Source organism: Carcharodon carcharias, chromosome 12 (assembly GCF_017639515.1).
Source record: "Carcharodon carcharias isolate sCarCar2 chromosome 12, sCarCar2.pri, whole genome shotgun sequence".
In the NCBI taxonomy this organism is placed as follows: Eukaryota; Metazoa; Chordata; class Chondrichthyes; order Lamniformes; family Lamnidae; genus Carcharodon; species Carcharodon carcharias.
In genome coordinates, this window is record NC_054478.1 from 22334273 (window position 1) to 22349276 (window position 15004).

A 15004-nucleotide genomic window follows, 5' to 3' on the forward strand; every position below is an offset into this window, starting at 1 on the left:
AGTAGTATTGTCCCATACTCTTTGGGGCTTAGAAGAATGAGAGGTGATCTCATTGAAATGTATAACATTCTGACAGAGTGGATGCTGAGAGGATGACCTGAATAATATGCTCCAACAATGGGAGTGAAACGTGCATGTGCCAACGTATTATCGGACGCGTTCCTGGCATCATCACCCATCTCTGAGCTAATACGGTTAGTGGGCGGGTCTGGAAATCAGGAGCCCTCCTGCGCTATGCAGATTGAAGATAACAGGCTAGGCTATCATGGTGGGTTGTCTGAGGGCAGAGTTGAATCTTGGCTGTTCAGTGTTCTTTGGCCGCTGGAAGTGCTTCGTGGAAGAAGTAGACGTATACTGACTTAAACTCATGACTTAAGAACCCAAGACCTCATTCAGAGAGGCCTATTTCTTATCGTGCTGCTCAAGAGGCCATAGTGTCCCTTTAAGTTACGGGTCGTGACCTCGATCCGGGTCACAGCCAACGAGCGCCAATGCCGGATATCCTGCCCGGCTGCTCTGATTGGGCGGGATACTCTCGGTCAGCGGCCCGGAACCTACCCAAGACTCTTTCTTAACCCAGTCGATGCTTTATTTGTTGTCTTTGGGTGGCGGCTTGGAAGTCTGAATGCCGGCCGTTTCCGGGTGTGCGGTCCATGTGCCATCGCGTATTATTCAGCTCAATGTTTCCCCTGACTAGAGCCAGGGGGTATAGTCTCAGGATTAAGGCGCAGGAAGGGCAAACTTCTTTGTTCAGAGGGTTGTGAATATTTGGGATCCTCTGTCCCATAGAGTTGTGGATGCTCAGTCATTGAGTATACTAAAGGTGAGGGGCAGGAGGTTTGGGGGGGGAGGGGTGGAGTGGATGTGAGGAAAAACTTATTTACCCAGAAGGTGGTGACGGTCTGGAATGCACTGCCTGGGAGGGTGATGGAGGCGGATTGCCTCACATCCTTTAAAAAGCACCTGGATGAGCACTTGGCGCGTCATAACATTCAAGGCTATGGGCCAAGTGCTGGTAAATGGGATTAGGTAGGTAGGTCAGGTGTTTCTCACGTGTCACTGCAGACTCGATGGGCCGAAGGGCCTCTTCTGCGCTGTGTGATTCCGTGACTCTGTGATTGATTTTTGAATCCTAGGAAGATAAAGGGATATGGGTAATGGGTGGGAAAGTGGAGTTGAGGCCAAGGCCAAGGTCAGATCAGATCAGCCATGAAATTATTGAATGGCAATGCAGGCCCCAGAGGCTGTGTGATACATTTGATGGTACATTAATGCCACACTAACTGAACCACCTCAAGCTGATTCAACTTATAGAATGTGATGGATTAACAGAGTCAAGACCAAAAAACTGCAGCTATCTAAAAGCTGCAACGATGATGTAACCCTCTGCTTGCCGACACTCACTCATGGCATGAGTTCTGTAAAGGCCAGAAGTGTGAACAAGAGGAACCGCTCCGCCGGCCTATACAGGAATGCTCAATCACGGCCAAAACCTGTGCCGGCATTTGCCAAAACCCATACTAGAGACTGTGCCAGCATTTGCCATAGGAGCTGGCTGTTTACATTAGGCACCGGTGGCATTTTGGTTGCAAGCGGTGCCGGAAAGCGCATCTTGAAATGGGCCTTGGTAGCATTGGTGCCGCACAGAGCTGGCATTGTAGGTGTTTCCATTGTAAAAGTGGTACGCCTGAATACTTTGGCTACAAGAACAGGTTAGAGGCTGTGAACTCTGCAGCAAAGAGCTCACCACCTGACTCCCCAAAGCCTGTCCACAGGCCTCAATCAGGAGTGTGATGGAATACTCTCCACTTGCCTAAATGAGTTGCAGCTTCAACAACACTGAAGAAACTTGACACCATCTAGGATAAAGCATCCCGCTTGATTGGCACATCATCCGCCACCTTAGGCATTCACTCCCTCCAGCATTGGCACATGGTGGCAGCAACATATACCATCTATGACATGCACTGCAGCAACTCACAAAGGCTTCTTGACAGCACCTTTCAAGCCCTCGACCTCTGCTACCAAGAAGGACAAAAGCAGCGGGCGTATGGAAACATCACTATTGGAAAGGGGAACACCACTATTGGGAAGCTAGCCCCCTGCCAAGTCACACACCATACTCACTTGGAGCTATATCATTGTTCCTTCATCATTATTGGGTCAAAGTCCTGCAACTCCCTCCCTTACAGCACTGTGGGTGTACCTATGGACTGCAGTAATGCAGGAAGGCAGCTCACCACCACCATCTAAAGGGCAATAAATGTTACCAACCCCCACGTCCTGAGAATAAATAATCACAAAAGTAATGTCCAGTGTTTGGGATCGGTCGTTGTGGCTGAGGTGGTTCATGGCAAAAAATAAATGCAACCAGTCAACAGAACAATCAGGGCACTAAATTGATTCAGCAGTGTGAGCACTGTAAGTGTCATTAAAACAAAGTAGACAGTTGAATTAATAGCAATCTGTGGCCCGAGTAATTCTGCGAGCAGTTGTAAACTAGTGTTTTGCAGAACTTTCTTGGCAGCATTGATTGTTGAGGAGGCTTTTACTTTGTTCTTGATCAGGGACTCTTACTGTTGTCAGGCTGTGAATAGTGCTTTAAATGAACAGAGTGGAGTGGGGTGGATAGAGTGGTGCATTCAGGTGAAGAGAGATTTAGAAATCCAAAGAGAAAAGTAGAGGCAAGAGAACAGTGTAACGATGCAGGTAAAGACATGCAGAGGGGGACAGGGAAGGGACAGAGAGCTTAACAGTAATGGTGCATCAGTGAGTCAGGTTCATGCAGGAAATAGTGATAAAAAAGAGAAACGAAAGGCTCTTTATCTCAGTGCATGAAATGTCCACAATAAGGTCAATGAACTAGTGGCACAAATTGAGATAAATGGTTGATATGTATTTGCCATTGCAGAGACATGGTTACAACGTGACAAAAGTTGGTAAATAAATATTCCAGGGTACACAAAATTTCAAAAAGAGGGACGGAATGGAAAAGGAGGAGGGGTAGCACTGTTAATAAAGGATGACATGAGAACATTAGTGAGAAAGATCTTGGCTCAGAAGGTCATAAAGTAGAATCAGTATGGGTGGAGATTAGGAATAGCAAAAGTCAGAAAACACTGGTGGAAGTAGTTTATAGGCCCCCTAACAGCAGTTATACCATTGGACAAAGCATGAAACAAGAAGTTTTCGGAGCTTGTAACAACGGCAACATAATTGTTGTGGGTCACGTTAATCTTCACATAGACTAGACTAGTCAAATTGGCAAAGGTGGTCTGGAAGATGAGTTTGTAGAATATTTTCATTTTCCTGGTGCAATACATTTTGCAACTAACTAGAGATAAAGCTATTTTAGATCTGGTATTATGCAATGAGGCAGGGTTAATTAATCCATGTCATAATAAAATATCCACTGGGAAATAATGGTAATAATACAATTGAATATCATGGCCTGAATGTTTAGCTTGTCGTGCGAGTGGGACTGGTGGGACCAGAGGCAGATATGAAACCTGCTCCTGTCTGTGATTGGCACCCGAAAGCAATCGCATGCTGCTGGCGACTTAGCGGGGTGGGGGGGCTGGGTGGAGTATTGGTGGCAAGGGCAGGTGGTGAGCGGCAGGAAGAGGGCGGGCACCTGAATCTAGTCAGCTGTGAGCGGGGGGGTTTAATAACAGATGAATGAGGGTATGTATCTGAGGGAGAACTGTGGGACAGAGTGGCGCGAAACTTTAAGGTTTCAGTTTAAGCTGAAGACTGAAAGTGAGGGAGAAAGTGTGCCCGGAAGGTAGCAGTGCCCTCAGGAGCTGGAGGCCATGGCGAGCGGAAATGGCCAAGGCCAATCAGCATCCACACCCAGCCCCGGCCTGCTTCTCTGGTGCCTGCCTGTGGTCAGTGATGCTGTCAGTGATCGATGGGAGCTATTGCTGCCCAAGACGGCAAGAGAAGGCCTCCACATCTCGCCAAGAAGGCTTGGTTGGAGGTGACAGCACTAGTCAGCAACTGGGGGGGTGGTCCGAAAGACCTGGATGTGGTGCCGGAAGAGGGTCAGTGACCTCCTCCGCTCTGCGAAGGTGAGTTATAAGGCCCCATTTAACCTTGAGTTAATGTGTACGTGGTGTGCTTGCATTTCCTGGGGCTTTCAGGTGTAAAGCTGCAAGCTTCAGTTGGCACTTCTTCCTGTGCCCTTAAAAGACCGCCTGGGACTAGGCAGGGTGGCAGGCATGTATGGAAGGCGGAAGTCCTGCACTTAAACCAGCGCAACTGGGGGGAAGGATACAATGTTCAGCCCTATAATGGCTGAAAGCACTGTTGTCCTTACAGGAGAAGAGGAGTCACAATGCCCAGGAACGAAGACTATCTAGAGGGGGAGCACCGAATCCAGCATCGCTAACTCCGAGGGAGGAGCAGATTCTGGAGCTGGTGTGCGATCGTGGAGCGAGACCCACTGGTCGTGGAGAGCCAGGCGTTTCGGAGGAGGGTAAGAGTGAAGTGGACACAGAAGAGATTGGAGGAGGGTATGAGAAATGGAGGGCAGTGGGTGTAAATCTGACAAGTGAAATCCACTGATCCTTTATGTTCATCCATTCTGAAGACTTTGCTTAGCTAGATTACCAATTTCAGAATCTAGCCAAATGCAATTGCTTTTAAGCTTAAGTGCTTACATGGATGCTTACGCCTGTTTTTCCTCTATCAGAGGGATCATCCTGAAGACCACTTAATGACTCTGAAGGCCCTCCATTAACATTGGAGGATGCTGAACAGCCAGTTGCATCCACCTCACACCCTCTCTCTGCACCTTGCACCACCTCAAATACCAGGCACTTTGGTGGGTTTGAACACTCCAGCACAGATGGTAGAGCACATCGGGGAAGGCATTGTCACATTCACTTGAGGAGCTGTCAGAGACAGCGAGTCCCCAGGGCTCTGACAATTGGAGGATTGCTGGAGACCAGAACAATGCTGAGCCTGAGGCGGGTGATGAGCCTCTGGAGTTGTCTATAAGGCGACAGGTCACTGCCAATGTGAGAGATGGATGAAGCAACTAGTGGCTCTGCTGGTGTCCCGTCCATCGCTGGTGAGCAGGGAGGTTCAAGCAAACCTCGTGTTGGTGGCTGGCCTGCAGCTCCATGCATCTGGAGGCTCCTCTCAGGGCACCCCTGATGATGGCAGCAGCTCCTCCACTCCTGTGCCAATGACCGTTACATCTGAGGAGACTGTGACGACTGAGCAGTGCCCAGCCCGGGCGCTGGACCAGAGGACGACCGCCAAAGTCCTCAAGGCCAAAGGGGCATCAGAGTGAGCAACCTGCCTCCAATGCAGCTGCTGGCGCCGGGGAAGCACCTAGACGTAGCACTCATAGGAAGATCATTAAATCACTGTAATCACAGGAGGGCTTTCACAAGTGAAACCTTTCTCATTGTCCCTTGTCTCACGTTGTATATGTCTGTCACACATCACTATTAAAATGTGACCTTATGTCAGACGGCCTTATTGTGCTTCATGTGATAGTGAGATTGGAGGCCTGCAACTCTGAGCAAGGCATCAATTGGGTTGGATAGTGTATTTCAGAAGGGGGGACAGGAGAGAAGATGGTGCCTGGAGGGCCTCATGAGCTCCAAGCAGTTAAGTGACTGGTTCTTTGCAATGATATGGAGTCTCGACTTTGGAGGCCTACTAGAAACTCCATTGAATCAAAGCCTCCCTGGCTCCCAAAAACTGCCTCATTGCTGGATCTTCATGGCCCTGTAGCCGAACAGGTTCTTCCTCAGAGTCAGAGCTAGATTCTTCCTCAGCGGCTTCCGGAAACGTATCGCTTTCTTCAACCTCCATCTGCTCTCCCCTTGAGAGAGTCACTTTGTGAAGGGCACAGCTCACGGCCACTAGAAGGGACACGCGTTTTAGAGATTATTGCAGAGATCCTCCGAAGCGGACCAAGCAGCAAAACCTCATTTTCATGAGGCCTGTTGTCCTCTCAATGATGGTCTTTGTGGAGGCATGGCTTCGGTTGTACCTAACCTCTGCGGGTGTCCTTGGAGGTCTGATTGGTGTCATTAGTCACCTTTTGAGAGGATATCCTTTGTCTGCCCAGCAGCCAGCCACCCGGGCATACAGGGACTATGAACAGCCTTGGCACTTGGGAATGACCTGGAATATATGCAGCTCCCAGGATATCGGGCACAAACCTGCAAGCTCTCATGTTGGTGATCGCGCACTAACTGGACGTTCAGACAGTGGAACTCCTTTCGATTTACAAAAGGCCGCTGACTCCCCCGCCGGTGCCTTGATGGGCACGTGGGTGCAGTCAGTAGCTCCTTGCAACCTTGGAAAGTGCTGACATAGCTGTGAATCCTCTAATGCGCTCTGCCTGGCTGTCCTCATTTGTCTGATACTGTATAAAGGTGCTGACCCTTCTGAACAGTGCATCTGTCACAAGCTTTATGCAGCTGTGTGCTGCAGATTGTGACACTCTGCAGAGATCTCCAACAGACCCCTGGAACGAACCCGAGGCATAAAAATCAAGGGCAACTGTTACCTTTAGTGCCACGGGCGTTGGGTGCCCACCTACACAGTATGAAAGTCTCTCGGGGCCTATCATGTCACATATTGAGGTCACTGCCTCCAGAACCTTCTTCGGCACTGGACCTCAGTCACCTTAAGGTAGCTGGATCTCAGCATGTAGACTCATCCTGTAGGGTATTGGTGCCTTATCCTGCCCCCTCTCCCTTGCAACACTTACTTGGCCTTTCGACCCCATCAGGTTGTGCTTCTCAGTCTTGAGGGCAGATTCTATGATGCTGTCTGCGGCCAACTGGCCTCCTCTCCCATCTTGCCCTCTCCCCCTCACCTGAAAAAGTCCTTCCAGCTGAATAAACAATGCTTTGCAGAGGTTTGGCCTTTATTGTGATGAGGCCTGTCTGTAAAAGCCTCCTGAACAAAATAATAAATGAACAGGATGCTTCACTAAATAATCAGTCACGCCCAGACACACAACTCACTTTTGAGCTCCTACCTCCTGATTTCTCTATTCCACCTGGGTCTTATATCCCGCCCTGGATGCAGGAGGTTGAAAATGTGCAATTCCCGCCTGCCTGTTGCGCCCAAGCTTAAAAGTGAATGGGCCTCTCAAAGTTGGAGTTAAGTGGCCCTTTGGTTGATGGCGGGCACGCTTCCGACATTCGCGGACACCCGCTGAGCATAACCTCACGATGCGGCACGATGACGATGGGAACCCCTCCTGACATCATCACACGCAACTTAGCGCTACATCAGGACCGCCGGCACCTGCACGCGTCACGTAAAATCCTGGCCCATCGCTGAGTTTGAAAGTGAGTACTCCCATCGCAAGCAAGGATCTTAAACTCAAACAAAGCGAATTACATGGATGTGAGGGGAGAACTGGTTGAGGTTGATTGCGCAGACTGAAGGGCCTGGCATTAAATAAACAATGGGAAACAGTTAAAGACATTCAACATGGTCCACAAAAATACACTCCATTGAAAAATTAAAACTCAGCAAGAAAGTCCCATCCATGGCTTAATCAGGACGTTAAGGATAGTATTAGATTAAAAGACGAGGCTTATAATGTTGCAAAGAATAGTAGCAAGGATTGGGAGTGTTTTCAGGCTGGCAAAGGACCACCAAAAAGTTGATAAAAAGGGAAAAAATGGAATATGAGAGTAAACTAGGCAGGAATATAAAAACAGATCATAAGAGCTTTTACAAGTATACTAAAAGGAAGAGAGTAACTAAAGTAAACATTGGCTCTTTAGAAGCAAAGAGAGGAGAAATTATCATGATGAATGAGGAAATGCAAGAGGCATTGAACAAATATTTTGTGTCTGTCTTCGTAGTAGGAGACACAAATTTCAGACCGCAAATAGAGTGTAATGCAAGCACTAAAAAGAGTAAGAAAATTAGGGAAATTAATATCAGCAGAGAAAAAGTACTGGAGAAACTTAAGGGACTAAAATCTGACAAGTCCTCAGGATCTGATGGCCTATATTCTAGGGTTCTAAAGGCGATAGCTACAGAGATAGCAGACGTGCTGGCTGTGATTTTCCAAAAATTCCCAAGATTCTGGAACAGTCTTAGTAGATCTCAAGTTAGCAAATGTAACACTGCTATTCAAGAAATAAGGGAAAGAAAATAAAGGGGATCACAGGCCAGTCAGCATGACACCGTAATCGGGAAAGCGCTTGAATCTATTATTAAGGAATCCTTAACAATACGCTTAGAAAATCATAGTATGATCAGACAAAGCCAACAGAAAGAGAAACCATGTTTGACAAATTTATTAAAGTTTTTTGAGGGCGTAATGCATAGGGTAGATAAAGGGGAACCAGTAGATGTAGTAGATCTGGATTTCCAAAAGGCATTCAATAATGTGCCACACAAAAGCTTAATGTTCAAGATAAGGCCTCATGGAGTAGGGAGTAATATGTTAGCATGGATAGAGGATTGGTTAATGGACAGGAAGCAAAGAGTAAGCATAAATGGGACATTTTCAAGTTGGCAGGCTGTTACTAGTAGAGTGCCTCAAGAGTCAGTGCTGGGGCCTCAGCTATTTACAATCTATATTAATGATGAAAAGAAGAGGCAGAGAGTAATGTATCTAAGTTTGCTGACGACAAAAAGCTAGGTGGAAATGTAAGCTGTGGGGAGGACACAAAGAGGCCGTGAAGAGATATAGACAGGTTAAGTAAGATGGCAGATGGAGTATAATATGTGGAAGTGTGAAGTTATTCACTTGGGCCATAAGAATAGAAATACAGAATATTTTTTGAACGATGTGAAACTTGTAACTGTTGATATTGAGAGAGGTTTGGCTGTGCTCATGCAAGGAGCACATAAAGTTAGCATGCAGATACAACAAGCAATTAGGAAGGCAATTGGCATGTTGGCCTTTATTGTCAAGGGATTGGAGTACAAGAGTAAAGAAGCCTTGTACAGGGCTTATACACCTGGAATACTGTGTGCAATTTTGGTCTTCATGCTTAATGAAGGATATACTTACATTGGCGGCAGTATAGCAAGGGTTCACTAGTTTGGTTTCTGGAATGAGAGGGTTGTCCAATGATAAGCTGAGTGAATTTTTCCTATATTCTCTGGAGTTTAGAAAAATGAGAAATGATCTAATTGAAACATATGAGATGCTGTAAGGGCTTGACAGGGTAGACACTAAGAGGGGTTCTTTCTGTAGGCTGTGGAATCTAGAAAACGGTGCCAAAGTTTCAGGATAAGGGGCTAATCAATTAGGACTGTGAAGAGGAGAAATTACTTCACTCAAAGGGCTGTGAATCTTTGAAATTCTCTGCCCCAGAGGATTTTGGATGTTCCCTTGATGAATATATTTAAGACTGAGATGGAGAGATTTTTGGTCACTCAGGGAATCAAGGAATATGGGGAACATGCAGGAAAGTGAAGTTGAAGCCCAAGACCAACCATAGTCGTGTTAAATGGTGGAGCAGGCTTGATGGGCCATGTGGTCTACTGCTGCTCCCATTTCTTGTGTCCTAATGTTCTTACAGTAGTCAGCAGTTCTGCAGTTAGTTGAAGTTTGTGTTTTTTGAATCGATCCAAACTAAACTCTCTCACCTATCAAAGTGTGACCATTGCGTAGGTTCCATAGATTGTACAGCACAGAAACGGGTCATTCAGCCCAACAGATCCATGCCTATGTTTATGCTTCATTTGACCCTCCTCCCACCCTACTTCATGTCACCCTATCACCATAACCCTCTATCCCTTTCTTCCTCATGTGTTTACCTAGCTTCCCCCTGAATGCATCTATATTGTTTGCTTCACAGTGAGTTCGATATTCTAACCACCCTTTGGATAAATAGGCTCTTCTTGAAATCCTTAATTGGGTTTATTAGTGACTATGTTATTATTGATTTCCAGAAGAGAGTGATTTATATTTAGATGTGATCTGTATTCAGGGATTTAGCAATACAAAGGTGTCCTACTTTTTCTGTTTGAACTTGCAGGCTTGTGGAGGCCTGAGCCTGGTTGGCTGGTGTTCAGATCTATCGCCAAAGAGAAGAATGTGAGAGGTTGTTAACGTACGGTGATGACTCCCTCTAATTGGAATGGGTAACCATGAATATGTTACTGAAGGACCTGTTTACAGTTTTCCTCAAAGTATTGACAGAGAAAGTCTCCAAGCGACACACCACCTTACATCACCGCTGTACAAAGCCACCAAGGGGAAGAAAGGAAAGAAGATCTGTGTTTGTATAACACACCTTACCACATAGGAATTGCTTATCGAGAAAAGACAAAGGTACATCGAGCTCATCTTCTGCCATCCCAATAGTCACATGATCCAATGATAACAGAGTTGTTGACAGCAATCAATCTCTATTACTGAGTCTACAACAGACCCAGTAGCAGGCAATGAAGATCTCAGTGGTAGAGAGCTTTGGGAAACATGGGTATAAAGTCATCTTTTTCCTAACAGGCACTCAGCGCATGTCATGTCACGAATCACTCACATACTGCATCTCAAAAAATTATTTTCTGAGGGAAATTATTAGTTTGCAGTTCAATGAGTCAATATGAACTACTTTCAGCATCTCCTGTGGGAGTCTGCCATAGATTGACCACTCTCCCATCAAAAAAGGGTTTCTGCAGATTAATTTTGAATTAATTCCCTTAAAGCTCAGGTTGTGTCCTCTGGTTCCACTGTTCTGGACAATGTGAAACAGCTTGTCATGGTCTAACATTATCTGGTCCCTTTATCAGTCCTAAATGCTGCATTCAAATTGCCTCTCAAACTCTTTCTGAATGACAGCCTGCTCAATGTACGTCATCACACTTCGTAATCCAATCTCTCTTATAGCTCAATAATTCTGGTCGCTCTCTTCTGTAGCCTTTCGATGACTACAGTATCCTTTATGTACTTTGGCAACCCAGAACTGTGCTCGGTATCCTAGTGGTTGAACCAATGGTTTGTAATTCTATTAGAAATATCTCCAATTGCATTGTGTACAGTGAATAACTTTGAAGCTTATTGACTTATGTAAACAAGCATGGAAAATATGTTGCACACAGAATGCACAAACAGCAATGAGATCAATAACTATTCCATTACTGTACAAACCACTTGTTCCGTCAATCCAATCAATTTACCCTAATGTGTAGCTTCCTTAGGGATATAGCTTTGATGTTTGGTTTAGTACTGAGTCATTGCAGAGATGAAAAATGACAGGTTTGTTGCCAAGTCCGTGCCACATTGCCTAATTGCAATCTGGGTTACTACAAATGGCCTCAGTACACCCAGACCAGAGAGGAGAATAACATCTGCTAAAGTTCCTCTTTGGGTCACCGACTACTCATTCTTACTGAAAGCGCTGGGGCTACAACCTGATTCATCCCATGGTACGACAGCCCACTGATGATGCCCACTATCTGGATTGACTCATGAGGAATGGTCACTTGAGCAAGTTACCAAGATGAAATGTGTCAATTTGTCAAATGTGCCGATCTCAACCCTGTTCCCATTGGGCGCGGGTACACAGTCTAAAACTGATCATCAGAAGATCTTATACTGCATTAAGCCGCATTTCTCAGAGCTCTTAGCACATGCAGTGAGCAACTTTTAAATGTAACGAGTATTGGCAATCGCAGCAGCCAGTTTTCACAATCAAGGTCCCAGCAATAGCAATAAGTTGAATGACCCATTTTGGTGCTGTTGGTTGAGGGAGGGATATAAACCAAGAAACCTGAACAATCCTCGGCTCTTCCAATTGGTGCCTGAGATCTTTTAGCGTCTACCTAGATCACTGAAACAGGATCCATGTTCAACGCCTCATCTAAAGGGACGACACCTCTGACAGTGCAGCACCCCCTCAACACTGCATTGCATTGTCAACCTACGTAACGTGCTCAAGTCTTGGAGTGAGGCTTGAACACAGAACCTTCTGATTCAGAGGCGAGAGACTGAAGTTATTAAAGATCTGTTAAAAAGGGTCCCAATTTTGACATTTTGGCCTTTTAAGTGTCAACAGGTGGTTTGGTGAGAGTATTTACTGTAACTAGGCCCAGCACCTATACAAGTCTTGTTGTGGTGTCATTTAAAAGGGGTTTTTTTTTGTATATAAATGACTGGAGTTCTGATGAAGGATCATTGACCTGAAATGTTAAATCTGTTTTTCTCTCTGCAGATGCTACCAGCCTTTCCAGTTTTTATTATGGATAGCTCTAATTTTGAGTTAGAAAATTTAGTTTCATTATTTAGCACTGCCTTGAACTATCTTTCAGCTGAAACTTACCCGACAAACTTGAGAAGTGAAATCTCGAATTTAAAAAGGAATGAAGCTCCAAGGGAACTGCTGAGGACACAGCTATACGTATCCTTAAGTTGATATTTATAGAGATGTGATCTTGTTGGCTTCAGACGTTTTCTTGCGCAGCACTAACAATTTGGATTTTACCTGAGCTGAATTTTTAAATTTTATAATACTCCTGTCGTGTTAACACCCGCATTTTTCTCAGTGTGTGATATTTCCGTATCTGGAATACTGAACGAGTGTTGTTTTTATGATCTCCAGGTTATTCTATCATTTAACTAGATCCTGGGTAAGTGAAAGGTGCGCTTCTGATCATAGGGAACGTGAGGTCTCCAGAAAGTGTCTTGCCCCAAAACCTGGAAATTGTGACTTTTTGCTCCGATGCTGTTTTGGTTATGTAATCTCAAACTGACCCCAATGTAGCTTTCCTGAACTTGCATCTGCTGAAGAATGTTGAAAAGAATGAGGAGAAAGAACTAAATCGAAACTTGTACTTGGGTGGATAATAAGTGTTTACATCGCCAATGATTGGTTGAAGGTGGATCGTGTCTCGATCGTATGGATGTCTCCAACCTGTCTAAGCTCTAGTAACCCCCCTGTTAAACCTCTTCTCCTCCCAACCTCTCTGTCCGCAGTTTAATACCTACCTCTTTGACCTAACTTGTAAACCTTTGCTCACCTTTCTCGGTGTCAGATTTTAGTTCAGTAAAGCTCCTGTGAAGCACTATGGGGCTTCTCACTATGTTAAAGTTGTTTATAAATGCAAGTTGTATCTGAAGAATGGTCTTAAGGAGGACCAGCGGAGCAGGAGCAGTAAAGAAAGGACCAGACAACTTAAAACTCTCGTGATCACCTGTCCTCAAAAGGATTTATGTAATTATCATTGCCAGTTGTATTTACTGTCTGGCTACTATGTGTAACCAGTTGTAATTGCCTATTAAAATTACTGATCGCAAACATATTAGTCGTCTCATCGATACTAGTTTCCAGTTACTATGGTGTTACAAAATGTTAATCAGTAATGGAAGAGGCATGTTTGTTATCTACAACCTCAAGCGTCTCAGGAAGAGAGCACTTCTGAAGGATTAGATTTCATTCCCTTTGCATGGTGAAGAGGGACATTAGTTGAGCAGACACCAAAGAACCTTGTACTCGCTCATCAAAGGGTTCGGGATGGCCTTTGTCACTCTTGGTCTCTCAGACACAAACAGACAGTGACAGGAAGGCCCCAGCCACTTTAAATACCTTGGTTAGAAAAGTGAACCTACACCTGTGGAGTGAGTGAGTTGTACCTTTGTTATTTTATTGTAACTGGGGGAAATCGACCTTTTCACAATGCTTTCGCATCAATTTCATGTCAAGAAAACGGGTTGCACGAGTCTGCCTTCTGTGAAGAGGGGAGAGCGCAAGTGGCGGAAGTGTGTGATGTTTCAGGAGACGGTGGCCGGTTTTAGCTCCGCAGTCCTTTGCGCAGTGAGTTTCAGGAACACCTGAAGCACACGACCCGGTTCATGGACCCAGCCTGGGGCCTCGAGCCTTGTTTCTGTAAAACCGGGGGAAGCTGCAGCCGCCAGTTAGGGTGACTGCTCCCGGTCAGGACCTTCTCATGAGGCTCCTGGGCTGTGGGTCCTGACTGAGTTGAAAAAAACTGAGTGAATGTCTGTATTAATCTGGTAGATGGATGGATGTGTACTAATTGAACAAAGGTCAAGAGCGATTCATGCGTTTAATTCCCTGAATTTCTATTGTAATCAGGTCTGTCTCTGCTGTTGCATAATAACAAGAGCCCAGTACACCCTGAGCACCCATCGAGGTGAGGGTGGGAATCTTCTGATTGGTCAGTTGTAACTTGCTGGATGGATCAGCAGAAACCGCAGAGAAAATGGCTTAAATGGTGTCTGCGCCATTTCTCAATGGTTTCCAGGAACAAGAGGAGGCCGTTCAGCCCCTCGAGCCTGCTTCACCATTCAAGCAGAACGCGGCTGATATCCCACCAAAGTCATGGCAGCTTATCAGGGGAGTTCCCATAGCAATTCCACCCCCCCCCTTGCAATTAGTCTAACCCTGGAATGTCATTGTGACCAAAAAAATGAACTGTTTCTGGGTACCAGGTTATTGACGTGAGTTCCTTATGTCAGGTAATGGTGCACAAAGAATTAGTACAAGCTTCTGTGAGCTGGCTCTGCAAAAACACATATTTAGTTCTGGCTGGGGAAGGCGGATTTAATGAGCATCTGGGCTTGGCTTTCTATTGTAACCAAAGGTGGTGTTGTTGCACTATTGTCGACTGATGTTTTGGCTTATAACTGTTTTGTTGTCTCTTTGGTGACTGGATGGATGAGGAAGTGGGCTGGAATTTTGCTGTCAAAATTATGATGAAGCTAAGGGTGCTGTTCATCATTTATGGCTGAATGGTGTAGCAAACTGGAGCAGATGTCTGGTTAAATTCGGATAACCTTAAAGGCCCTGCCTGGTTACGTGCCCTGAACTCTTGGTTTTGTGGGAATGGTGGTGTGCCGGTCTCTGCATTCATAACATGGCCAAACACTTGATTATTAGTCTTTAAATTCTTCCAATACGCCTGATGGCAGGTGGTAAGAGTGTGGGAGAGTTTCCTGGGTCAGCCCATGCTGCAGAAGGCAACGGCCAATCACTGCCATACTTTGCCAAGCATAATCATGGACCAATCCAATAGAAGTCCGTGGTCGCCAATG

General features: G+C 45.6%; 1 protein-coding gene and 1 long non-coding RNA gene across 5 annotated transcripts in view; both read left to right on the forward strand.

Annotated features, from left to right (window-relative positions):
• Positions 1–13247, forward strand: part of LOC121284810 — an 83190-nt gene extending 69943 nt beyond the window's left edge. For both annotated transcript variants that reach the window (XR_005944551.1, XR_005944552.1), the window contains exons 3-4: positions 9987–10282; positions 12262–13247. This is a non-coding gene — a long non-coding RNA (uncharacterized LOC121284810). The remainder of the gene's footprint in view (positions 1–9986; positions 10283–12261) is intronic.
• adcy5 (adenylate cyclase 5) overlaps positions 1–15004 on the forward strand; it is a 368070-nt gene that overhangs the window by 149926 nt on the left and 203140 nt on the right. The gene's annotated exons all lie outside the window — the stretch shown is intronic.